The following is a 27495-nucleotide window of genomic DNA, read 5'->3' on the forward strand; positions in this document are numbered from 1 at the left end:
AGATTATTCTGCCAGTTCCATCTCCAACCAGAAGCAATCCCAGGAACAGATAAGAGAAGTTGAGAAATGAGTCACTAGATAATAATCTGTAGGCTATTCCAAGAGCAAAAGCCATAATGGAAAATTGTGGGAACAAGTGTCCTTCCAGCACTAAAATGTGATTTCTAGATTTATTTTTATTAGGGAAAATGGCATTATGTTACAAGCACCTCATCAATTTTTCCCTTTTGCTAGCCAATAATTTACTTAGGCAAAGTAATTAGTTGATTATATTATAGAACACTATGAATGAATGACACAATGTTAAGTGAGAAATAAAAAGTAGGTTACATTTTGTACAGCAAAGGAAACCATCAACAAAATGAAAAGACAACCCACCAAATGGGAGGACATATTCACTGATATATCTGATAAAGGGTTAATATCCAAAATTTATAAAGAACTTATAAAACTCAATGCCAAAAAAACAAACATTGTAATAAAAAAATGGACAAGGGACCTGAATAGACACTTCTCCAAAGAGGGCATGCAGACATAGACATATGAAAAGATGCTCAACATCACTAGTCATCAGAGAGATGCAAATTAAAACCACAATGAGATATCACCTCACACCTGTCAGAATGGCTACCATCAATAAATCAACAAACAACAAATGGCGAAAATGTGGAGAAAAGGGAACCCTTGTGCTCTATCGGTGGGAACGAAGATTGGTGCAGCCATTCTGGAAAGCAGTATGGAGTTACCTCAAAAAATTACAAGTGGAACTGCCTTTTGACCCAGTGATCCCACTTCTGGGAATTTATACAAAGAAACCGAAAACACCAATTTGAAAGACTGTATACACTCCTATGTTCATTGCAGTGTTATTTACAATAGCCAAGATTTGAAAGCAGGCCAAGTGTCCATCAGTAGATGAGTGGATAAAACAGCTGTGATACATTTACACAATGGAATACTACTAGGCCAGAAAAAAGAAAATAATTTTACCCTTTGTGACAGCCTGGATGGACCTGGAGATTACTGTGCTAAGTGAAATAAACCAGTCAGAGAAAGCCAAGTACCATGTGATTTCACTCATGTCGAATCTAATGAACAAACAACTGACAAGCAAAATAGAGACAGACTCATAGATAGAGAGCAGGCAGACAACTCCGGGGTGGGAATGGGGGCGTGGAGTGGAGGGACTGAGCAAAAAAGAAAAAAAGAGAAAGAACTCATGGACACGGACGACAGTGTGGTGTTTGTGGCTGGGGCGGGGGGGGGGGGTAGAGGTAGGGGTGGGCATAGGAAGGATAAATGGTGATGGAAAAAAATAAAATAAAAATCTTTTCAGTATTCATTTCTTTAAGTTTTGACAAATGTATCTGGTTATACGACTACCACCTGGATCTGGCTTTCTAAATATCATTCTCCACCAAACAGAACTAGAGATCCTTAGGGGGAAAAGTTGATTCCAAAGCTCAGGCAGGAAAAATACAAAATGATTCTGGAATATCTCACTGCACCTGAAAGTCAGGATTTACTCAAAGAAGAAAAGAATGATGGCACTATATCTAAAAGGCACGGCAGATAGCTGTAGAGGGTTTCCCACTGACCAAATCTTGGATAATTTAAACATCAATAATAATAGCAATGGATTATAACCCACTGAGTAAAACAAAAATCCATGAGCTCATACTGACATACATACATACAGGAAAGCCCTACATTACAGTAGAAAGCCCACTAATTCAATAGGAAATAAATATTTTCTATTTGATAATAGGAAATACACAAAAGTATTTAGGAGGAAAGGGATATGATATCTCCAATTTATACTTACATGTTTCAAAAAAATTCAGCATAGATAAAATGATAAAGCAAATAGGACAATATATGTAAAAATTGGTGACTCTGGTTAAAGGGTATGTAGGAGGTCCGTGCGCTTTTGCATATTTAAAATTATGTCAGAAAAGAAGTTATAAAGTTTGGGATGTGCTGGAGTTGATTTGCACCAGTCATCTGCTCCCAGTGAGGAAGCAGAGGTGCAACTAGAGTTTTAGAACTGTTTAGGGGAAATTGCCAGAGTATTTACAAGAACTCTGGATGCTTCTCAAGTCTGGCAGAATCTTTATTCAGCACAAGCGGTATCATATGTAGCCGTACATCCCTATGGAAACTTGGGGAGTGCCATATTCAACCGGGAACATTTTGGGTTACTGCTTTATTTATATATCATTTTCCATAACTTTCCATGTCCTTTGCTAAAAAAAAAAAATATTATAAAGGGGATTTATTGACTCAGCATACAAACTTAAATTCCTTATTGTATTGTATTTTGCCTGGTCTCGGGTATGTAGAACAGAAATGAGACCAGAGGAAGTGTGGGAATATTAATCGGCTGAGAAAATGCCGTGTGGGTGTCAAAGTTGGAAATCTCTGCAAAATATACTCCCCGCCCACCCCTGGGCTGAGGGCATGAAGGGATAAGTGAGAGCTTTATGGATTTTTCTTATCCCTAAGTGCCATCACCTGCTCCTCCATATTCTTAAAGTTTTGTACTGCCCCACGCAATAAGGAAAGATCACCAATTACAGTAAATTAAAATAATTCTGCATCAAAAATTGACATTAGCATGGTGTAATGGAAATAACAGAATTTGGTGTCAAATACCTGGATTCAAGTTTGCCAAGCCACCCCATCTCTCTTTGAATCTATTTCTGCCTTTAAAAAGTACATAGCTTTATGTTTTTAAAGGTAGGCTAAGAGTTTTTATACAACAAACAAAGCAGACAAAAAAAAACAGTAAACATAAAGGAAAAGATTGATAAATTGGACTATATTAAAATTAAGAACTGTTCATCAGAAGGCACCGTGAAGTAGGTGAAAAGCAAGCTACAGGCCAGGAGAAATACCTGTAATATAAATAAATGACAACAGACTCATATCCAAAATATATAAAGAACTCCTACCCACTGATGAGAACAAGACAGATAACCCAATAGAACAATGGGCAAGGGATTTCAACAGACACTTCCTAAAACAGGTATCCAAATGGCCAATAAACATTGAAAAGGTGCTTAATCATTGGTCGTAATCAAGAAAATGCAAATGTCACATAGAATAAATTCCCAGAAGTGAAATTGCTGGGTCATAAGGCAGCAGTTCCATATTTAATTTTTTGAGGTAACTCCATACTGCTTTAAATTCAATAAAAAGGAAAAAAGAAAATTCAAATTAAAGGGAGAGAGTACTCCACACCCACCAGAAAAAATAAAATTAAAGACCAGCAATGGCGATATGCCATCGAGTAGCCAGTACAAGAACTCTCACATGCTGCTGGTGAATGAAAACAATTTGATGTTCTCTAGTTAGTGCATATGCTGTGACTCAGTAATTCCACTCCCAGGTATATGTGCCCTAACTTGTGCACATGTGCACTCCAGGACACAAGTGGAAGAAAGTTCACAAAAGCATTTGCATTAACCCAAACCTGGCAACAACCCAAATTTCCATCAATAATAAATGGATAAATAAATTCTGGGATATTCATTCAATGCAAATACTCCATTGCAACAAAAATTAAGGAACTATAGCTGAAAACAACATTGATAAGTCTCCAAAACACTATCTTGAGTGAAAGAACCCAGGCACAAAAGGACATATAGAGTACAATTCTATTTAAATCAAGTTAAACAAATACTAGTGTTTAGCAGTGCATATATATGTGGCAAAACTGTAAAGAAATACAAAGAAGTGATGTTCATTAAGTGGTTACCTGTTGGATAGAGGTTGGGGTGATAGTTGAGGACATGAGGGGACTTTTGGTTCTTGACTTGGAGGTGGTTACACAGGTGACTGTTGTAATTCCATGAGCTGTACATGTTTTGCACACTTTATTACATGTGTGTTATATTTCATAATAAAGAAGTTAAATTTTAAGAACTTAATGCTATCAGTTCTAGCTACATCAAATGTCCATTCTGAGTCAAATAAGAATTATAAAGGCATTTTAAAACTTTAATGTACCATGTGTTTATACTGTTGCTCTTTCTATTAATAACAATAGGCAAATTGAACCAAAGAGCTGTTCTTAACAATGACAGTCCTAGAGTAGTGATTTCTCAGTTCCTCAACTGAGAAATCACACTTCTAAGGGCATAATGGATACCAGCGAAGCTCTGTTAAAATAAATTCATCCTGTCTAGACCAAGTCAGCATCAAAGTGAAAACAGATGACTTAGCTATTTTCTTTTCTTTTTAAATACAACTAGTAATGCTCATTGATATGAGTTTAGGGTTAAATATGTGAGCATTAAGTCAGAAAACTCAAGGTAAGAATTGAAAACCAAAAAGGAAAATTCTTGTTGAAGACCTAGAAGCATAATCTAAATTATTGTGTCTCTTCTGGCTTCTTGTGTATAGCTGATGTTTATTTTGAACAGTTATTACTTACTGTTATTAATAACAGCTATAATAAGATTAATAATAGTAAATAGTAACTATATATGCTGAATTTCAGAGAATGCTTTATTTAATATTTTCACCTTGTAAGCTTTTAGTAAGGATCTTTTCTTTAATTCTCTGTACCCTGACATGTCTAGAATCTGTTATCTATTACTATTAATAAATTATTAACAAATTACTTTCATACGGCTCTTCTATCTTCAATGATTTAGTGATATACATAAAGACAGGAGTTTTTATGAAAGAAGTCAGTTGTATGTCTCCTTGGAGTTTTATGCTATAACCCTAGGACTAATTCTCAAGTTTTCCCTTTCTCTCTCCTGATTTTACTTTTGTCCTGTTTTTTTAAAAAAATCACTAGATTCTGTCTATTCTTCCTTCTCTTTGGAAGTGGTTTTGGAGTCTCCATTCCCTCCTAACAGGCTCTTCTGCCTCTGATCTCTCCCCCTACTACCTCAATCTTCACATGAAACACTTTCTAAAACAAGATTTGATCGGCCAGTCCCTCTCCTTAAAAAAAATTAATTTATCTTTATTGTTGAAAGTATTACAGCTGTCCCCTTCCTCTCCTTGACATTTTGATGCCTTATTCCAGCTTCTAGTTTTCCTCCTGCCACCAGTCCCTCCCCACCCCATGTTCCTGTGGGCGCAAGATACCTTATGCTACAAACACACTAAACCTTCGGGCATGCTCCCGACTCAGCCTTCCTGTGTCTCCGTAGGCTTCCCATTTCTTCCCGCTGGCACACAGTAGGCATATTCAATGTGCTCATTGACAGTAAAGCTGCGAGACCTTTATGGAGCTCCGGCTGCCTCCCCAAACACTTGGTTACTTTCTGCTTTGGGCTCCCAAAGCACCTTGTTCATACCTTGATATCGTTTTATAACTCTTTATTCTTCAGCAACAGCAGGCCTATTCTATTGATCTTTGTATCTGAATGGTACCTACCACACAGTCAGTGCTCAATAACATGGAACTCTTTTTATTATTTTTCGAATCTTTCTGAACCACAAAAACAACTGTAGCAAATGGATGAGGGAACTCCTCTGAGGGGCCGGGCAATGGCTACTGCTGGGGAAAAACTGACCCTTTCACTTCAGCCTTCCAGCTGCATAGATACTCAGTAAATAAAAATTAAATATTTTCTCTGTACCAGATGCTGCAGGAGGTACTGGGACACGATGAACCATAATCCCATTTTCCTTGTCCTGTATACCTTGTGAAATAATAGAGCTACAAGGCCTGGGTCTGAGAAAAGCATTTTCCCACTTGCCTCCCTCCTAAGAGGTGCCTGGACTATCCCATGCAGAAAGGATCAGCTTTTCTGTTCTGTTCTGTTATTTTTCTTTCTTTCTTTCTTTTTTTAAAATCTTAGCCTTTAAAATAGACCCTTTCATCATAAATTGCTCATAAAAGCATTTCTCAGCTTCTCTGTCACTTGACCTGAGCTTTTCAAAGTATCCCCTGAAGAATCTGATTTGAAAAAAGAAATCTTTAGTTGTGATGATGTGAAATTGATCCTCAGTCACATGCTCCCCTTACTCAGACAGCAGAATTAACCACCATCCTATTAAGTGGCGCCAATTATGTTGGAGAGCCCATCACGTGACCATGGTGCTAGCTCGCCCTATTTGAATGAGATCCTTCAGATGTACAGGCCTCGTAGCAAGTAAATAATCACAAATCACCAAGGAAGCCTTACTTTTCACAATTTGTTCTAAGGGTGGGCTGTATAAGATACCATGCTAAGGTATTCCTTCTGTTTAAAAAAATATTTTTTTCCTTTCTAATGTAAACAATTCTATCTATTTGTTTAGCCCCAACAAAAAGACTTTAAGCAGAGTTTTTTTTTGTTGTTGTTAATTATTAAACACATGCACATTAAATTCTCATCTCCCAGACCAGGTTGAAAATGAAAATCAAACATTCTGGTTAATTAAATTCCTATGCATATCACCCAAAATGATTAGCTTTCTGAGACTTAGAATTGATAAAAATCCACTTAACAGAATAAATATGTTGATATAATTTAGGCTAGCCTCAGGTATTTTCCCACATTGCCTGAAATTCTCTTCATTATGTCACATTTCCTAAATTTGAACCAATCCAAGTTTTATTTCAGTTAACAAGTTCTGTATTTAAAATATGGGTGCGCCAAGGGGTTCAGTCATTCTCACCCTAGGACCATTCAGATTAGTTTTTTCCCCCTGAAACGTCTTAGTAAAAATTAGCGTCATTGAGATTTCCCCCTAGAATCTGGCTGAAAATAGAGGCAGTGGATAGTGGGAGTTTTAATGAATAATGGGCTAAAATAAGTGGTGGTGTAGAGGGAACAACACTACAGAGAGTAGATTGCATGGTTTCTAGCGAGGGGCTTTGGGGTACCAAAGGAGAACATGAGAACTTCCAATACCTAGAGGAAAGGTTACTAGTTAGGTTGCGTTTAGCAGCAAGTAGCAGAAACAATGAGCTTTTACAGAAGTCAAGCAGGCTACACGCATGTAGAGTTGAGCTCCACTTTTCTGACATCTCTTGCCTTTGCCTTTCTCTGCATATTGGCTTCCCCTTCAGCCTGGTAGAAAGAAGGCTGTAACAATTCCAGGGGCCACCTCCAGACATCACCCAGCAATATCCAGAGGAAGATGGCATCGTCTCTTCCTGCGTGTCACTGTGGGATGGTTCCACCTTGCCCCGAAGCCCCCAGGTGAGCATCCCCATTATGTCGTACTGGTTGAAATTATGTCACAAACAAAAATTATGCATAAATCAATCTCTGGCTCAGGAAGGAGAATGCTATGATTGTTTCAGATCAATCAGAATTTAGCTCCTGGAGCTAGAGGTAGGGACACTATCCCTCCAAGCACCCAGCCCCAAGGAGAAGGGTGGGTGCCCAAACAAAAGGGAAGTTGAGTGAGAACAGGAAAACCAAGGAAAGTGGTTATTGATTGTGCAACTAGTGTCAGCTACGAGGGTTGAAGGATGCATGATTCTGTGAAATGGAAGAGAAAGGGGGAAGACACAAGGGGAAGGCTCCGAATACATTCACAAGCTTCAAACTTTTGCCTGGAGCTCAACTCTGTTTTTAAACTTATCTGTAATTAATATCCATTATCATGGTATAGCCGTCAGAGAAATACCTGCCAATAGAGATTTTCTATTCACCAAGTACCTGTTAATAGAAACAGTCTATTAGTAGAATTATTGAGCGTACTAAGTAGGACATCATGCTAAAGGGAAACAGTTTTTGTGATAATTGTTTCACAGGCAAAATACACGTCCTGTAGTTTAATGGAAAGTTAACTTGATATATGCATGGGTATCTAATTCTTTGTGATTTGATACTAAGAAGGGATTATAGGCTGTTTAATTTAATATTTACATGCATAGTCATTAGTTGCATTTTCAAGTATTCTGATACCATGGTTTCTATTTACTTATTTATTTACTCATTTATTTATTCAAATATTGTTTATTATCTATATTTTATGCCAGGCCCTGGGCAAAACTCTAAGGACACAAAGTTAAGCAAAAACAGAGTTTTCATGAACAAATAGATGTTTTACTCAGTAAGCTTAGAAGATTTAAGCTCTTGAGGGATGTCCATACTTTTAAAATTATCTAAATGAAAATAGATCTTGTAAGAACTAAAAGAAAGAAAGAAAAAAAAGAAGAAAGAAAGAAAGAAAGAAGAGAGAGAGAGAGAGAGAGAGAGAGAGAGAGAGAGAGAGAGAGAGAGAGAGAGAGAGAAGAAAGAAAGAAAGAAAGAAAGAAAGAAAGAAAGAAAGAAAGAAAGAAAGAAAGAAAGAAAGAAAGGAAGGAGAGAGAGAGGAAGGGAGGGAGGGAGGGAAGGAGAGAAGGAAGGAAGGAAGGAAGGAAGGAAGGAAGGAAGGAAGGAAGGAAGGAAGGAAGGAAGGAAGGAAGGAAGGAAGAAGCCGAATTTTCTTCAGAGGGAGAAATGGTCTGGTACATAGCTAGTATTGTTTTAAGAATTATTTTTTTAAAGCTTCTTGTGGAGGCAAGTTTGCATTTTGGAGGAAGCTGTTGGGAAATAGAAGGTTCACTCAGTCCCTGTTGCCTTATCTCCATAGATGGTAAACATTTCACGTGCCCAAACTGATGATATCACCTACCATTACACCTTTGCAGATAGCAATCTCATTATCAAATGTGTGTAGAAAAACTCAAGGAGGGAACCCACAGAATCTAGCAAATAGATGTCTGTCCAGCTAATGAAGCATACATTTTAAAAAATTGTATTTGTTTCATAAAATGTAGGATTTTTGACTGTGAAGATCTTGAAGGCAGGGACTGTGTTTTTTTTTTATAGTTGGATAATTTATGCAACTCCCTAGTGTTTACTACAACATATTTTATTCAACATTTGCTTGAATATTTTATACTGAGAAAAATAAAAAGAATTTGATTTTCATTTTCCATTTGTAAAACTTACATATAGAGTCTGCTCCTTGCTCATTTGGGGGGAAATGCAAAGTAAGACCCTAAAGGTAGAAACAAAAATACAATTTTGAAACTACTGTCAATTTGAAATGCATTCAAACAGCAGTTTCTATTTATGTGCAAAAATGTCAAAGTTGCCTGGCATTAAAGCAGGAAGAATTATGTCAGCTCCCAGGAAATACAAGTGCATCCTTTATATCTGATTCAGTTCAATCCAATTTGATTAAATAAATACATTGCAAAAGCCCAGATGAAAGTTAATGAGGGCATGACTAAAGACACTAACAATGAAAATAGAAAGACAGTTGAGCAACGTTGCTTCATGGGATAAAACTCCTTTGCATGACATGAAAGTTCCTTCACGATCACGCTTCTGATTGCTTCTTCTGCTTCATCTTTTGCCAAACTACCCCAAGTTCCGGCATTGAACACTGTCTGGGATTTCCCCACATCCTTCACATCTCCCTGCCTTTTCCCCCAACGTTTCATTTTGAAGTTTTAAAGACTATTACAGTGAGCACCTATATGTCCACCACCTAGATTTTATTATTGTTCTATTGTACTTATTTTATCCTATGGCTACCCATCCCTCTATCCTTCTCTACCCGTCAAAGTAAATTTAACTCACCAGTAGTCTTCCCCCTAAATATTTCACATGTATATTCTTTAATTGGAGATCAGTACTTGTTTACATGGCCTTTTATTTTCCTGCTGTGTCAAGTTTTACATATAGTTAAATATGGAAATCTTAAGTTTACCATTTACTGGACTTGGATAAATGCTGTATAATATAAACCCCTATTGAGATATAGCAATTTACCATCATTCCAGGAATTTCCTTTACGCCCTTCTCAGTCAATCCCAGCCCTGGCCTTCCAGAGGCAACTACTGCTCAAATTTTTCCCCACCAAAGATGCGATTTGTCTTTCCTGTTGTTGAACTTTATGTAAATGGAATTATATGTATATACTCTTATCTCACCCAGCATACTGATTTTGAATGTAGCTGAGTGTAGCAGTAGTTTGTTTCTTTTTACTTGCTGAGTAGTAATCTTTGTGTGGATATATCACAGTTTGATTACCCGTTCTCCTGTGGACAGACACCTGGGCTAGTTTCAGTGTTTGACTATTACATATAAAACTGCGATGAACATTCTTATATAAGTCTTTCTTTGGATATATATTTTCATTTCTGTTGGGTAAATATTATTGGAATTGCTGAGTCAGAGGATAGGTATATATTTTTAAGTCATAGCCAAATCCCTTTCCAAAGAACTTGTACTGGGTTATACTTTCCTGCCAGCGTATGAGAGTTCTGCTTGCTCCGCATTCTCACCTACACTTAGTGTTGTCAGTCTTTTTAATTTTAGCCATTCTGGTGGGTGTGCAGTGGCATCTCGTTGTGGTTTAATTTGCATTTACCTGGTGACTAATAATGTTGAGCTCTTTCTCATGTGCTTATTGCATATTTGTATTCTTCCTGTGTCTGTCCAAATCTTTGTCTTTTTATTATTGAGTTATAGGAGCGCTTTATATATCCTGGTTACTGGTCTTATGTCAGACATAAGTTTTTTAAATGTTTTTGCTAGTCTGTGGCTTACCTATGTATTTTCTTAATAGTATCCTTTGGTAATCAGAAGTTTTAAATTTTATAAAGTCTAGTTTCTCACATTTTTCTTTTATGGCTATTGCTTTCCATATCCTGACTAAAACTGACCTATTCCCAAGTCACAAAGATACTCTGTTTTTCCCTCTGAAAGCTTTATGGTTTTAGCTTTCACATTTAGATGTATAATCTAACTTGATTTACTTTTTGCAGACAGTGTGAGGTAGAAGCTGAGATTTTATATTTCATATTGATACATAGTTATTTCAGAATGATTTATTGAAAAGAATTTCTTTTTCCCATAGGATTACTTCAGTGCTTTGTCAATAATCAAATGATCCTTTAAGTGCAGGCTTATTTGAAGGATCTCAGTTCTGTTTTATTGATCTTTGTTAATATTTATGCTAATGCTATAATTTATTGATTATTATAGCTTCATAGTAACTCTTGAAATCATGCAGTATAGCCCGGCCGGGCGTGGCTCAGCGGTTGAGCATCAACCTAGGATCCAGGCGATCGGGGTTTGACTCCCGGTCAGGGCACATGCCCGGGGTGTGGGCTGCAGCCGATCAATGACTCTCTCATCATTGATGTTTCTATCTCTCTCTCTCCCTCTCCTTTCCTCTCTCTGAAATCAATAAAGATATATTAAAAAAAAGAAAAAAAGAAATCATGCAGTATAAATGCTCCATCTTGTTTAAGTTTCCTTTGCATTCCAGGTCCTTTGTGTTGCTATATAAATTTTAGAATCCACTTGTTGATGTCTACAAAAAAGCCCTTTCTAGATTATAATTTGGATGGCACTGGTCTAAAGATCAATTTTGCATCTAGTCTTTAAAAATTTTTTTTTCCTCTATGGTGCTTTGTATGTTAGACCCCTGCCTGAAATGTCTTTTTCTTTCTTTTCTTCCTTTCTTCCTTTCTTCCTTTCTTCCTTTCTTCCTTTCTTCCTTCCTTTCTTTCTTTCTTTCTTTCTTTCTTTCTTTCTTTCTTTCTTTCTTTCTTTCTTTCTTTCTTTCTTTCTTTCTTCTTTCTTTCTTTCTTTCTTTCTTTCTTTCTTTCTTTCTTTCTTTCTTTCTTTCTTTCTTTCTTTCTTTCTTTCTTTCTTTCTTTTCCTTCCTTCCTTCCTTCCTTCCTTCCTTCCTTCCTTCCTTCCTTCCTTCCTTCCTTCCTTCCTTCCTTCCTTCCTTCCTTCCTTTCTCTCTCTCTCTCTCTCTTTCTTTCTTTCTCTTTCTTTCCTTCCCCTCCCTCCCTCCCTCCCTCCCTCCCTCCCTCCCTCCCTCCCTCCCTCCCTCCCTCCCTCCCTTCCTTCCTTCCTTCCTTCCTTCCTTCCTTCCTTCCTTCCTTCCTTCCTTCCTTCCTTCCTTCCTTCTTTTCTGAAATGTGCTTTTTCTAAAATCACTAAAAGGCAACTCCTATTCATTTTCCAGGACTCAGTTCCAATAGCACTTCTTTTCAGTCTTCCCAGCCAACCCTCTCTGCAGGTAGAATTAATGGCTTAGTCCTTTTTCTGAGTCCACCGTTATACATACTTCAGTCGAGCTTATCATAATGTATTATGATTGTTTTGGGTTATATATATTTCTTTCAGTATTTTACTCAGTGTCATTCCCCATCCCCTGGTATAGTAAGCCATGCCTGAGTATGTCTACTATATACCACAGGTTACATCTTAGCTGGGGGACACAGCAAAAGCCATGTACACAGAGAAGTGAATAAAATGATTGCAGGTAATGCTGAGTGCTATAAAGACAGTAAAACCAGGGCAAGGGAGAGCGGGGCCTGGAGAGCATGTGTAGCTGTCTTACCTCGGGTGGTCAGAGAAGGACTCTGAAGAAGTGACATATGAGCTGAGACATAAATGACAAAAATGGAGCATCCATAAGGACTTCTCAGGGAAAGAACGGCAGAGGCAGAGGAAACAGGAAGTGCAAAAGCCCCGAGGTGAAATCAAGCTTAGACCAAGGAAGGGACAATTATTGAGCAACTACGCGTGTCTGGGAAAGCTTCACAGAGCTGAGGCTTGAGAAAATGAGTAGGTGTTACCCTGCGAGAGGAGCCAGAGGGAAAATATTCTCGGCAGAGAGGCTTATATATGGCAAGGAGAGAGATGCAGGCAAAGGGGAGAGTGGAAGGCGACGAGATTGCAGAAATAGGCAGAAGCCAAATAATGTAGGTCTGTGGACCATGTAAAGGAGTTTGGATTTTATTCTGATTGCAAAAGAAAGTTATTGGAGTCAGAAGTCAGTGCAGACAGTGGAACTGATGAAAAGTGGCCACCTTTGGGCTGTACTGGAGGTGTCACAGACAGGGCTTGTCTATGGTTGAATGTAAGTCACAAGGAAAACAGGATGAAGGATAAGTGCCACTTTTTCTGACCTGGGTGTGTCGTGGGGCTATTTACTGATGATGAATAGCACCCTGGGACAGAGGCGGTGGGGAGGGGAGCGGCCGGGATCCAGGAGCTCCACCGTGGAAACGCTGAGCCCGAGATGCCTGTTAATTCTCCAGGAGGAGCTGTCCGGTAGGTCGCTGGATACATGAGCCTGGAAATCAGTGGAAAGGTCAGGACTGGATGTACTCGGGAGTCATAAGCATATGGCAGGTATCCAAGAGCATGGCCTGGATGAGGTCACGAGAGAGAGTCCTGAGGAGTGGAGGAGACGGGGACAGAGGCGCTGCTGTGGCAGGGTGACATCAGGAGGGCCGTGATGCCGGAGAGCTTAGTGGGGGAGATGCTTCAGCCAAGACTAAGGAAGCAGGCAAACCAGTGACAGGTAGCAAGCTGGCCTGAGGAGTTTTTCAAAGTGAAAGTATCTGGTGACTTTAATAAGCTCCATTTCAGTAGCGTGGTGCTCACGAAACACCGATGGCAGCGGCTGGAGGAGTGATTACAGGTGACACGGACAGCTTCACAGTTCTGCCCTGGAGGGGATAAAAAAAAAATCTATAGTAGCTAGAGAAAACTTGAAGACAAAGGATTTGCTTTAATCATTTCTTTTTTATCATGGATGACATTAAGGCATGTTTGTATGTAGAAGGAAGTAACCTAGGAACAAGGGAGAAAGTGAAAGAACAAGGAGATTTTTGAGAACTGAAATCTTTGTTCTCTCACACACACGAAAGCAGATAAATATGTGAGGTGAGGGGTGTGTCAAGTGACTAGATGGTAGGAATTCTTTCACAATGTGTACGTATATGAAATCACTGCGGTGCACACTTTAAACATCTTACAACTTTGTCAATTATACCTCAATTAAACCGAAAAAATTTTATGACTTCAATGACTATTCCTTATCTTTATAGAAAAAGCTTTTTATAAAAATAAAGCAGAAATTGAAAGCTACTTAATTTACATAAGAAAAAGGAAGGGAGGAAATCCATCAGATATGTATCCCCTAAATAAAATAATCCTGATAATACTGATTTTTTTCTGCTATTTTTGAACTCCTCATTCTCAAGCATAGTTACTAGGATCAATATAGTACTGATATTTAATAATATGCAATCTCTAATTAGTAAATCTATCATTGCCATCTCCATTTTCTATCAGTATTTCCCTGTTGACATTCACTGTAATGATATGAAATGCTGGCATTCGCTGAAATGCCAACGGCATTGATTGAAAAAGTCCACCTTCATAAATGACCCTGGAGAGGCAGAGTGCATTAATATTGCATTAATATAGCTCCTTTTTATTTAATTATTTTAAACTGTTATGCTAAATATGAACAAATTACTATTTTCTATTTGATTTATGGACATGTAAACAAACAAAAAAAAGGATCCTTGTTAAAATGAGGAGATAAAAATCAAAAACAAAAACGGAGGAAGGAATTTAGAAAGTCCATCTTAAGAGGAAGGGAAGTTGAGTACATGGGTACTAGTGTAGGTAGAATTGTAGATTTGGTAGCAAAAACAATAAAATAAAATAAAATATAAAATAATAAAATAAACAAAAGAGTGAAAAACTGGTAAGAGACTCCTTAAAACTTGAGAACTGATTAAACATTAGAAATGGCAGAGGAGTGAAAAGCGCTTCAAGGATTCCAGCCTTACAGAGGGGAGGTGCTGCCGACGCCCGTAATCAGCCTGTTCGTTCAGTCACTCACTTAACAAGAGGGAGCAAGGACAGGACAGATGCCATCCCTGTCCTCAAGGAGCTTTCGAGTTTATAATAAAGCTCTTGAGGACTCCGCTTTTTATGACACGTTATAAGTAAATGAATGTCTAACGTTGTTCTGGGACCCTGAATAGGAACAGGGGCTATTTGTTGTTCCTGAGATGTGTTCTTCAGTTGAGATAGCTTGAGGTACTTTTTTTAATGATAAGAATTGCTTTCTATGATGATCGTCTCGTAACATGTGAAGCCAGTTGGCCGCAAGTCTTTGTCCTTATAGTTACAGGGTGGTCTCAGTCTGTTCCTTGATAGGTTTTCTTCTGACCTGCTGCCCTTAACCTTCCACATGCTTATGATTACATTGTCCCTTCAGATGTGCTGATGTCATTGTTCAAGTCGGGACCCATGAACTTTCTGGTCATGGTGGCCCTCTCCATCTCCTTCCCTACCTGCACCCCCTTCCCCTCCACACACACAGGAAGCTGAAGCAATTTGCTGGATAAGACCCCCACCTTCCCCTAAGGGAAGGTAATTTTGCCTGAAACAATCCTTTCTTATTTTGTTAATCACTTTCTTGTCCCTCTTCCTTTCTGATAAAAGCCTTCCCTATTGTACAGCTCCTCAGAGTACCTTTCTACTTGCTAGATGGGATGCTGCCCAATTCATGAATTGCTCAATAAAGCCAATTAGATCTTCAAATTTTTGTTTTTAACAGCATTCAATAGGCTTCCTACAAATGTTCATTTAACATTCTCCTGATGTTAACATCTTATGTAATCATGATACATTTGTCAAACCCACCAGCTAAACTACAGACTTTATTTGACTTCACCAGTTTTCTTTTGTTTTTCCCACACTAATGTCCTTTCTCTATTCCAGAATCTAGTCCAGGAAACCACATGACATTTAGTTGTCATGTCTTCAATTCTTTCCATGTGAAACAGTGCCTCAGTCTTTCCTTGATTTTTATGATCTTGATAATTTTGAATAGCACTGGTCAGGTATTTTGTAGAATGTCCCTCAACTTAGGTTTGTCTGATATTCTCTCATGATTAGACTAGGATTATGGATTTGGGAAAGAATTCCACAGAGGCGAAGTGCCATTGTCATTACATCATATCAGAGGGTACATGATACCCACATGACTTATCAGTGATGCTATTAACCTTGGTTGCTTAGATAAGGTGGTGTACTTCAGGTTTCTCCACTGTGAAGTTGCAACTTTCTCTTTCCATACTCTCTTCCTTTTCCATACTTTGAAAGAAGTCACTAAGTCCAACCCATACTCAAAGGACAGGAAATTATGCCCCACCTCTTGGAGCAGAAATATCGAAATATATTATTTGAAATTTCTTGCAAAAAAAGATTTGTCCCTTATTTACAATTTATTTAGTTATTCAATCACTTATTTATATCAATGTGGACTTATGGGTATTTATTTTATTCTTTTAATGATAAACCAATATTATTGTAATTTATTTTGTTGCTCAAATTATTTCAGTCATTGTGTGTTTCAGTCTTTGGGAGTTCTTTTAGGTTAACTCCGATGCCTTTCTGATATCTTCCCATCCTTTTTTGTTTTTAACTGTCTTTGGAAGCATAATAAATGACGAGTTAGACAAAAATGTGTTATGTACAAATTAAACACATTGGCATCCTCTAGAAACTTAATTTGTGTTGGCAGGTAACTTTAATTGTGGAATAAATGCTTCCTGATATCACTGTTTTCATTTGAAATTTTGTTAAAGCATAGGGTTTCTTGAAAATTTTCACATATTGTTCCACTACAAAAAAAGAACTTGAAAACAACACATAGAACATTGAGTATTCCCTATGATTTTCACTCTCTGCTTCTTATTAAAGTGAGAAACCTATTAAAAGAATCCTTTCATGATTTTATTTTCCTATGAGAAATAATAGTACAGTAAATAGACCTGCCTGGTTGAGAGGTGTAGCTTAGAGTGAAGGAAGGGCCTCATGCTCTTGGTATCTTGTTGCTTCACAAATTCTAGAATAGCATTGCCAAGTGCTCTAAGAATGCCTTTCTGAATACTTATCCCACGGGTTCTTACAGAGGCTTCTCTGAGCCATCAGGCATTCATGAACATGACTGTACTGGCAGTCAGGTGATTTTCTGGAGCGAAATGCAAATGCAATGAAGATCTTTGTATCATCTATAAGTAGTTCAGAAAGAAGCCAGGAAGCTGAGTTAGAAGAGGAACAGATGATTATATTTAGAAACCTACAAAATGTAGTGGATTTGTAATTTTAATATACTTAAAAAATATATAACAATATAAAGTGCCTACTTTGTTCTAAGCATTAGAACACATTCACCTTTAATTCTTATAAACTTAGAGGTTAAATCTTTACACAAGGTCATGTTTTAGGATTTCTGTTGCAAGTGACAGAAATCCCAAAACTGCAGTGCATATATAGAAGTTCATTCCTCTCTTGTGTAAAAGCCTGTGAGGTGAGCTCTTATGGTGCTTCAAGGCATGCATGGTCTTGACCTCCTGATCCAAATTGGAAGCCCATGTGTTCTAGATAGGAGGAAGGCAGAGGAGGTCAAAGAAGGGTAGCTTGCTGCTCTTCAGGAAGGTTCCCGGAAGCTTCCCCATGACACTTCCGTTTTCATCCTATTGATCAGAACTTGGACATGTAGACATATCTAGCTGCATAATAGGCTGGACATGTAGTAGTTCTTTTTCTCAGTGATTTTATGCCCAGAGAAGTTTTCTATCTCTATGGACGGGGAAGGTAGATATGAAGGGTGCCTGGAAGTCTCTGCAGTCATCATAGCATAAAGATGGGGCTTGAACTTAGACTTGTCTCTCCCTTGTGTTCTTTCTAAACCAGATCTTTTCATGGAGACAGATATAGCAAATGTGTTGAATTGGCCCATGGAGACAGATATAGCAAATGTGTTGAATTGGCCCCACTTTTTGCTTTACCAAGTTAACTGACACAGAGGAGCATGTATGTGATGGGGTAGAAAGAAGCTGAAGAACCATAAACTGGGCTTTCTAGCTCCCTTTACATGGGCAAAGAATAATCTTCATAAGTATCCCGGTCCTCCTGAAAAGGAAAAACAATACTTTGACAATAGTATATGGACAATACCCTCCGTAACCCTAGACCAGACCTGCACTGTGGCTGCTGAGCACCTGAAATATGACTAGTTAGAACTGAGATGTACCATAAGTTTAAAACACATTCTGAATTTCAAAGACTTATAGTACAAACAAAAAATAAAAAATATCTCAATAATTTTTATATTGATTACATGTTGAGATTGCAACATAAATATATTATTAAATTAATTTCACGTTTGTTTTTACTTTTTAAATGTAGCTACTAGATTTAAAATTACATATGTGACTTGCATTGTAGATTATATTGCTGTTGGAAATCAATTTGTCTAGAAGACAAAAGATTGTCCTACAGCTGCCCTATCCTTGAAACAGTTTTTCAAAATGCTCATAGGATCTGTGAGAAAGTTATCTCCGAGGATTTTTACAAGAAGGATGTGGGAAATACGGCTCAAATAAATGACCCCTGGCTCCTTCTGGAGTCTCTTTCCCAGCTTCAATGAAGCGTGAATGGTATTGACTATCCCCCGGGTAACCTGTACGGATTGACTCCAACACTTGGATTGTACTGAGCATCTCTAGCCCACACTTCTGAGGCATATGCCCCTTGCTCTCACTAGAAGGATGAGGTGATTTATTGAGATGACTTTTGGAAAGCACCTCTCTGGTTTATTCATGTCCACAAGGGGAAATACTTCTGGGATGGACTCAGTAATAACAGCTAGTCAGCAGAGCCTTCTTGCAGAACCTCATGATTTCTCAAAGATTACTGAAACTGAGTCCTCAAGCATATTTGCAGGTTCCGTAGTAACTTGGTAAGTCTTTGGCTGGCTCAGAAGGATTGAATTCATTAAAGCAATTCCGTGTTCTCTTGTTTTCCTCTAATCTATCTTTATCTTTAGCTTCAGGTTCCCTTTAGCAGTGATTGATCTACACTTTCCATTTGAAAGTTCAGTGTTCTCTGTGTAGAAAAAGGAAGGAGGATTTAAGCAGTTCTGGGTTTTTTGGTCATTAATATTTTATTATAGACTGTCAGCAACCAGTACATTTCTTCTTTGTTCTTCTATTCTGAATATATTATATATATGCATGCATATGCATGTTTATGTAAATACATATAATATTTTCTTACTCTGAATATTACATATAGATAGATAGATAGATAGATAGATAGATAGATAGATAGATAGAGAACCGATTTTGATGTCCTTAGCATTTTCATTAAGTTTCATCTCATTCCGGATTTCAAATATTCTATTTGTCCATGTTACCATTGAAATTATCTTTTATTAACTTCACATTATTCAGTCCCTACATTGTTTGCTTGAACTATTTTCAAATCATACTAATATCAATGAAAACAATGTATATAATCTGTAGCTTTGAAAATAAATCTTTGGCCTGGCCAGCATGGCTTAGTGGTTGAGCATCGACCTAGGATCCAGGAGATCCTGGTTCGATTCCCAGTCGGGGCACATGCCCGGGCTGCAGGCTCGATCCCCACTGTGGGGGCGGGGGGTGTGCAGGAGGCAGCCGATCAATGACTCTCTCATCATTGATGTTTCTCTCTCTCTCTCCCTTCCTCTGTCTGAAATCAATAAAGATATATTAAAAAATAAAAATAAATAAGTCTTTGAAAAAGGATTTTAAAAGACTTTCTTATTTAACTCTCCTTGATGGAAAAAATGAAAAAGCATATTCATAACAAAGGTGAGTAAAAGGAAATGGTACAAGTAAGGAGAGGCCGTTGCTTACTCAGGGTAGATTAGTTTATATGGAAAAAAAAGTGGCAAAGTGGTTGTTTCTAGGTAACTTAAGATATTTAATTTTTATAGAGTAGACCACTATTGTTTGGTTGTCGTTCCTTCTGGGAACATTATTTTGGAAAGTTGTCTGTCTCATGCTTCAACCTGATGGTTCTGGTGGTAACAGCCAACTGTAGAATGCAAGTTAGGTCAGTGAGTTCCCCCCAAAGCCTTTCTAATTGGAATTAAGGGAAGAGTCAGGTCTTCCTTGAGGAAGGCAAAGGTGAGAGGGGCATGCCTCCCCATGTGGTAGATTTGGCAGCATCCCACTGGCATACAAAGAGGAACAGGTGCATAGAATGGACAGAGGGCACTTAAAGTGTTTGTGCATCTGGTTTCATTAGCATCTAAAGCACAGATACATCCCACCATTAATGACAATTCAGTACATAAACCAATATATTCCCCTTTGCATAAGTGAATGAGTTGTGTTTCTGTCACTTGAGAACCTAAAGAATCCTGGCTAATTCATTATCCCTCCAGCATCTAGCCTGTGAAATGGCCACCAATGATCCTTAACTCTGGTAGTCACATGTTGTGTAATGTCCTCATAGACTGAATAAAGATATGATTAATAAAGTATAGTGGAGGCAATGGTGTGTACTGTAATAGGTCATAGAAAGTCTATCTTGGTCTCTTGGATTGCTTGCAGAGGAAAAAGCCAGCTCCCATGTTGTAAGGACACCCAAGTAGTCTTAAGATGAGGCCTGCATGGAGAGGAACTAAGGCCACTTGCCAACAGCCAGTGCCAACTTGTCACCGTGTGAGTGAGCCACCTTGGAAGCAGATCCTGCAGCCCCAGAAAAGCCTTCAGATGACTGGAACCTCATGACAGACCTGATTTTAAAATAGCTGCTAAGCCACCCCCAAATCCTGGACTCACAGAAACTGTAAAAGATAATGAATATTGTTTCAAACCACTGGTTTGGGGGTAATTTGTTACCGCAAGGAAATATGTTATTTACATGACAACAGATAACTCATACAGCTTTGTAGGAACATTGAAAAGAAGAAAAAGGTGAGAAGCCTAATACAGTAATATGGTGCTTTCCCAGAGAGATGGTCAGCGACGGAGCTGGCAGCAACTGATACTCATGTTCCTGTCTCCCGTCTGTTTTACACGCTCACCTGGGTTATATATATTATCATTAACCATCACAGAAGCTAATATCTTAATATAGAAGCAAGACAGCAAATCAACTCATTTGAATTCCATTTCATGACAAATAATAATCTGTCAGTTTAAATAAGATTCTGTATTGACGCTTACTTAAACATATTAAATCTCAGGCACTATTACTCATAGAAAAATAAATATTAACTTGTAGACAGTTAAACACATTTTTCCTAGTAGTTAATATAGTAAAGGTAAGACTTCCTCTCAGATAAGTGAAGGATTGAGGACTTCTGATATTATCATCTAAAGAGAACTCTACTGAATGTTCTGACTTCGCTACTTGCATATTGGAGATTAATCTTGATGTATAATAAGACACAAATACAATACACTGTTTATGTGGTCTTTTTAAGCTTGTTAAATAACATTAAATATTTACTATTTTTTCTACTTTTATTCTTCAAGTTTTCTAGTTTTGATAATTATTATATACTTTCTAATAGAATCTAGTTCCACTCCTCGCTCAAATGGTAACTTGGCACATTGTCGCAGGTGGCCCTTCCTGTGGCTCGACGTGAGGCCGAGGGCTGAAACCAGCAGGTGCATGCTCCCTCAGAGCCCCGCACTAGCTGGTATGAATTCATGTACTTTCTCTGCACTTGATTTCCCTCAACTACCAAACAAATGCCTTGATCATGTATAATCCCAAAATTCTATAAAGTTGGGAAAATCACTACATATTGAATCTTCAATTATCCATCTTGTAAACTGTCAAATCAGAAAAATCACCAACATTTGTATGTGCAAGGTAATGGATTTATAGTCACATTCATGTTCTTGACACCTATAGTTGTGTTTTGTATGATGATTTCATTGTTGGAAAGATTTGGAAGATGAAAAATTATCCACAGGTAAAATTAATGCTTTAAAATGCTGTTAAGAAGAAGTGTATGGAAGCCAGGAATGAGTCATAATTATAAAAATGATAATACCTTATATTTATAAAACTGTTTTTCAAGAAATTATGATTTAAATTACAACTGAGGTACATGTTAGATTACATGTGTGAGTAATACAATGAGATAATATCTTTTTTTATGTTCTTCCTCTTTGATTATATAATGAAAATTTTCTGGAATGCTAATTTTTCCAATACTATAGTTTGATATCTATATTGATATAGTATTGATATAGTATGATACACATATTTCTATAGCACACACTCTATAACTTTCAGTTAGCCAGCTTTTTATTTATAAAGATGCTGAAAAATCTGTATCCAAATCAGCAATGAAAATTGAAATCATGACCAGTAGAGGTTGACTGTTCAGTTCTTGATGTGGACAGGAGCTAACACTTATCTAGTTTCAACTTGCCAGTGCACCACATTCTATGCTATATTTTATTAGATCCACACAGCAAAACTACCAAAGAACTCCACTATCTCCATTTTCAAAACAAAGAAAGAAAGGCGAAATAATAAAAGGTAATTAATTTATGTATTTTGACATAGCAACAGAGAGGAGAAACTGGGAATTGAATATATAGCTCTAAAAATAGCTTTCGAACTTCTTGCTAAGCTATGGAATCTTTTCTTAAGGCAAAAACGTCTGTGCATATGAAAAACAGAGAACATAAATTCCTGGGTGCTCTGGCTGAGCAGCGGCTCTGCTGCGTCCCTGCTCTTCCTGCCTGTGCCCCCCTGCCCTACCACACCCTCCGTTTGAAAACTACTGGGTCTTGCGATTATGCTTTGCCATTCTAGTTTTTTTAAAAAAGCTGACAATCCTCATTTAGCGTACTGTTCTCTACTAGCAAGAATATTTGATGACCCAGAGCAATACGCTTATGTACGGTAATATTAGTTCAGATATTACACGAGGCAGATGAGATCACGATGAGGACGATGCTAGGATTTACTCTATATAAAAACTGTGCATTTGCTTAGTTTCAAAGTTAAATAATAATATATATATATATGCAGGCCTTTTAAGGCACCTAGCCAGTTTTATTCCTCTCTCCTGAAAAGCCCCAGAGTAGTTCTTTGTGAGAAGTTCCTTATAGGTGTGTTAAACTTGTGTTTTTGCCATGAACCCCGCTAATTCAACAGAGATTGACATGACCTAAAGACTCATGGCCTGTGATGACACCTGGCCCAGAGGAGTGCCCTCTCTTCTATCTTACGGAGTTAGAGTGTAAAACACCCAGGGAGGGTCAGCGTGGGGTAAATGGAGAAGTAGGGGAAGGAAGAAAGGAAACAGAAGCCATGAGTAAGCAAGGCCATGAGGCAGAGAGAAAGTGAGCAGTCAGTAGCAATAGCTGGAAAAATAAGCAGGTAGAGAGACACAGAGACAGAAGAGCTGAGTCATGTGCGTGGCAAGAAGCCAAGGGCTCCTATGAAGTCACCAAAGGGTAGCTTATGCTACTAGGCTAGAGCTCTTGCTCAGTTGTTGCTGAGCAGCTGTAATGAAAATTTAGCTTTCCACGACCCTGCCAGTGAGAGCTTAATCTATCTTTTCTACTTCCCCATATCATATCCTTTTTAATAAACCTACATTAATTGAGCCAAATGATCTTTTCTCTGATCTTTGCACCCTGAAAGAATCTAATGAACACAATACTGAAAGCTTGCACAGTGCCTGGAACTTAAGAGGAGTGCTTGATATCGTGGCTATTACTATTATAAAAGAGGTCCTATGAGCAAAAGCAAAAATGGCAGACTAACACTCAAATCCAAGAGTTAAGGTTTGTTTGGAAGCTTTTTTTTCTCTCCTGCTTGAAAGGTTTTTTTAGTTCTAGGGGAGGGCCCAAATTGGATACGTTTAGGTGTGGAAATAAAACACATGTTCTAACAGTTTGGGAGGGATAGATAAATCTCTTGGGATATGAGGTTTCATAAAATATTTCAAATTATTTTCAAATATTATAGGCTTGGCAAAAAACAAACTGATTTTCTAAAAGAATTTCCCTTTTTAGCATTCAAATGTTCTTAAGGGAATTGTAATGTACATATTTCTGACCATCTTACATAACTCAGTATTATTTAATAGGAATTGATTGACGTTTAAAAATTCAAAATGTTTTGAACTAAAAGGTATTTTTGGACAATGAAACTGTCTCCTCAGAAGAGAGTTGCTTTCTTAAAAGGACTTCAGAGCTTGGCTTCAAACTTTACCAAATATTGTTCCTTTCTTTGTACAACAGAAAAGAAGTAATCTCTAAAAAATCTCCCTTTCAGTTATGGACAATAAATAATTTCAATCCCAGAAAATTAATGGGCAACAAAGAAGAAACCAACCATATTCTTAATCTAGGTGTGAAAAAAAAGGCTCTGGAGTCAAACTCAGTGTCATTTTCAACATCTATAGGGTACAGTAAGGGTTCCTGCCTGAGTTGTAGTGAGGATTATATGAGGAAATACATGTACAGCCCTTGGCATGGTACCTGGCATATTGTTAGTGTCCAAAAAATGTTCACTATAAAAACAGTCCTTAGTATTTCTCCCATAGCAATGAATATAAGTATTTTTCTTCCAAAAAAATGAAGTTTTTATAAAAGTCAAGTGAAAATAAAATTTTTTAAAACACCCATTTTGATTTAGTAATGAACATTTTATCAACACACCCTGAAGTGTCACTGGTAATGCTCTCTTGAAATACCTCTGCTTTTCTCCAATTGGCTGGTTGGCCATTCTCACTATTAGTGAGTCATTTGATCTTACTAATTTCTGGCTGAAATCAGTTAGCTGTGGAGCAGGCATGCCAGAGACTATGCAGGGTTGCAATTCTGGATTCTTTCAGCCTAATAAGTATGTCAATTGTCTAAAAGAATGGCCATGATTTAATGGTTACATAGTCAAGAATTCCTAGAATAAGATTTTTCTTTTTCCAACCCTGCATGACTCTGACCCTGAACAGAGTGTACTCGGGTCACTCTGGAGATGTGGCCACTGCCCAAGTATCCCTTGGACAGATGAAACAGAGACTGAAAAGCTGTAAATGACTGGTCTGTTAGTCCAGGGATGGCATTAGTCTCTAACAGAGCCCAATCACACAGCTGGAGGGCAATAATAAGAGCCAGAATTTATTGCCCTGGCTGGTTTGTGTCAGTGGTTAGAGTGTCGGCCTGCAGACTGAGGGGTCCAGGGTTAGATTCTGGCCAAGGGCACGTAGCTTGGTGCAGGCTCAATCCCCAGCCCTGGTCGGGGTGCTTGCGGGAGGCAGCCAATCCATGTGTCTCTCTCACATCAATGTTTCTCTCTCTCGCTCTCCCTTCCACTCGTTCTGAGAGGCAGTGGAAAAAATATCCTCAGATGAGGATTTAAAAAAACAGCAGAACAAAACTAGAGCTAGAATTTATTGAACACCTATCAAGTGCGACATGTTTTATAGATATTATTTCTAATTCATACACAAACCTATGAAAACCACCCTATGTTTCTTGCAACCAAGATACGTGCCCCTGGCCAGAATCTAACCCTGACCCCTCAGATATGGAAACTGGAACTCAAATAGGTTAAATCACTTGCTCAGAAGTTTACAGATTTAAAATCACTGGACTGTACTGACTTTGTAATTTTTATGTAGATTGGAAACTGTTCTAAAATATAAAGTTTATTTTAAATTTAAAAGATTTCTTTTGTGAATGGAAACCTTCACAAAAGAAAATTAATTAAAAATATAAATTTCTAAAACAAAGAATCTGATAAAACAACAACAAAAAATTGGACCTGAGAATAAACCCAATTTTGCATTTATTTTTTAAATTAAGTTTATTGAGGTAACGCTGGTTAATATTATATAAATTTCAGGTGTACAACTTTATAATATGACACCTCTATTTTCTACTTTCATTCACCACCCAAAGCCTAGTCTCCTTTCATCACCATTTATTTGACCCCCTTTACCTTCCTCCTCCCCTCACCCCCTTCCCTTCTGGTCACCACCATTCTGTTGTCTGTATCTAGGAGTTTGGCTTATTTGTTTTGTGTTGTTTGCTTATGTGTTGCCTTTTGTTCTATATTCCACACATGAGTGATATCATACTGTTCTTGTTCTTTTTTATCGGACTTATTTCATGTAACATAATACCCTCAAGATCCATCCATGTGGTCACAAAGGGCAGTATGTCATCATTTTAATGGCTGAGTCATATTCTGTTGTATACGTACCACATCTTTTTTTTAATTTAAAATTTTTTAATTGAATGTTAGAGAGAAAGGGGGAGAGACACATAGAAACATCAATTCATTGTTTCACTTTTTTATGCATTCATTCGTTGATTCTTGTATGTGCCCTGACCGAGGATCAAACCTGCAACCTTGGCGTATCGGGACGACGCTCTCACCAACTGAGCCACCCAGCCAGGGCTGCACCACATTTTCTTTATCCAATCATCTGTCAAAGGACACTGCAGTTGTTTCCATTTCTTGGCTACTGTGAATAATGCTGCAGTAAACATAGGGATATATATCTATCTATCTATCTATCTTTATGAGTGTTTTCAAATTTTTCTTTAGAGTAGATCTTTACCCTTTATATTTTAAGAAAGCTTCATTATCCATTGTCCATCTCCACCTCCTTCTGCTCTTAACCTCCATTTCCAGCTAGAAAATGTAATCCTAGTAGGATAGGAAATGTTCCATCACTTCAAGAAGAAAACGTGTATCTTTTAGGGTAACTTATCTAGTTACAACCAGCTCATTGGCTTCTGCTCAGCTATTTAAGGCTTACTATACTCTTAGGTAGTGAAAGGGAGTTTTCTGGTACCTCTCAAATTACTTTGAAAAATATATGTTTTTATTGATTTCAGAGAGAGTAAGGGAGAGGGAGAGAGAGAGAGAGAAACGTCAATGATGAGAGAGTCATTGAACAGTTGCCTCCTCCACGCCCAACTGGGGATGGAGCCCAAAACCCGGGCATGTGCCCTGACTGGGAATCAAACCTTGATCTCCTAGATCCTAGGTCGATGCTCAACTGCTGAGTCACACCCACCAGGCTCACATTACTTTTCTATGTCCTTCCCCACCCCCATCTCTGCTGAGCCAGAATCCTGAGCCCATCTTGTATAGGCACAGGCCATGCGACAGTGACCCTGTGCCACTCCTGCTGTTCTGCATACCCGAGTCATCACCACAAATCATTCTCTTTTCAGGTTCCACATTACCTTTGAATGGGCCCCACAAAAATGTATTGATGTTTTTCTAACTTTAAGAATGCCACAGGTTATGTCTCCATTAAACACAAAGAAGCAATTATTCAATTCAATAAATATTTATTAAACACCAGACACCAAGCAAGACTGGCTTGAAACAGGGACAGGGAGTGAGGATATTCAGAGGATAAGAGACATCAAAACATAGAAAACACATAGGTAAGTAGGTCTGAGAAAGTCAATGCAATGGAACACTGAACCTCTTAGACTCTAGCCCACATGAGGGTAGGGAGTCTTGTTTTGATTTTTACACTGATGTTCCCCAAGTGCTTAAAATACTGACTGGTATGTAGTAGACATTCAATTAATATTTGTTGAATCAATGAATGAGTGAATGAATGAATGAACAAGATATAACTCTTGTCCTAAAGAAGCTTACACTCAGTACACAAGAAATAAAAACTGTGCAATAATAGGCTCTCCTGTAGGAATAAGCAAAGTGGCAGCAAAGGCACCAAATCCAGTCTTGAGGTGGTTAAGAAAGTTGGGGACTACCGAATTTTCTCTCCCCAGTTTGCTACAGGCTCTAGAAAGGCTCAGAGGGTGATAAAACAAATAGTTCTACCTTTTATCCAAATGGTTCTGCTCAAGAGACAAAATGTGTTGAACGGAGCCAAACTTTTCATCTAAGTCAG

At 38.0% G+C, this 27495-nt stretch overlaps 1 long non-coding RNA gene across 1 annotated transcript in view; it reads right to left on the reverse strand.

Moving 5' to 3' along the window:
- Nucleotides 1–12686: 12686 nt before the first annotated feature.
- Nucleotides 12687–27495, reverse strand: part of LOC107525260 (uncharacterized) — a 29038-nt gene continuing 14229 nt past the window's right edge. The window contains exon 3 of the long non-coding RNA XR_001602043.2: nt 12687–13438. This is a non-coding gene — a long non-coding RNA (uncharacterized LOC107525260). The remainder of the gene's footprint in view (nt 13439–27495) is intronic.

Source organism: Miniopterus natalensis, chromosome 2 (genome assembly GCF_054644295.1).
Source record: "Miniopterus natalensis isolate mMinNat1 chromosome 2, mMinNat1.hap1, whole genome shotgun sequence".
Taxonomy (NCBI): domain Eukaryota; kingdom Metazoa; phylum Chordata; class Mammalia; order Chiroptera; family Miniopteridae; genus Miniopterus; species Miniopterus natalensis.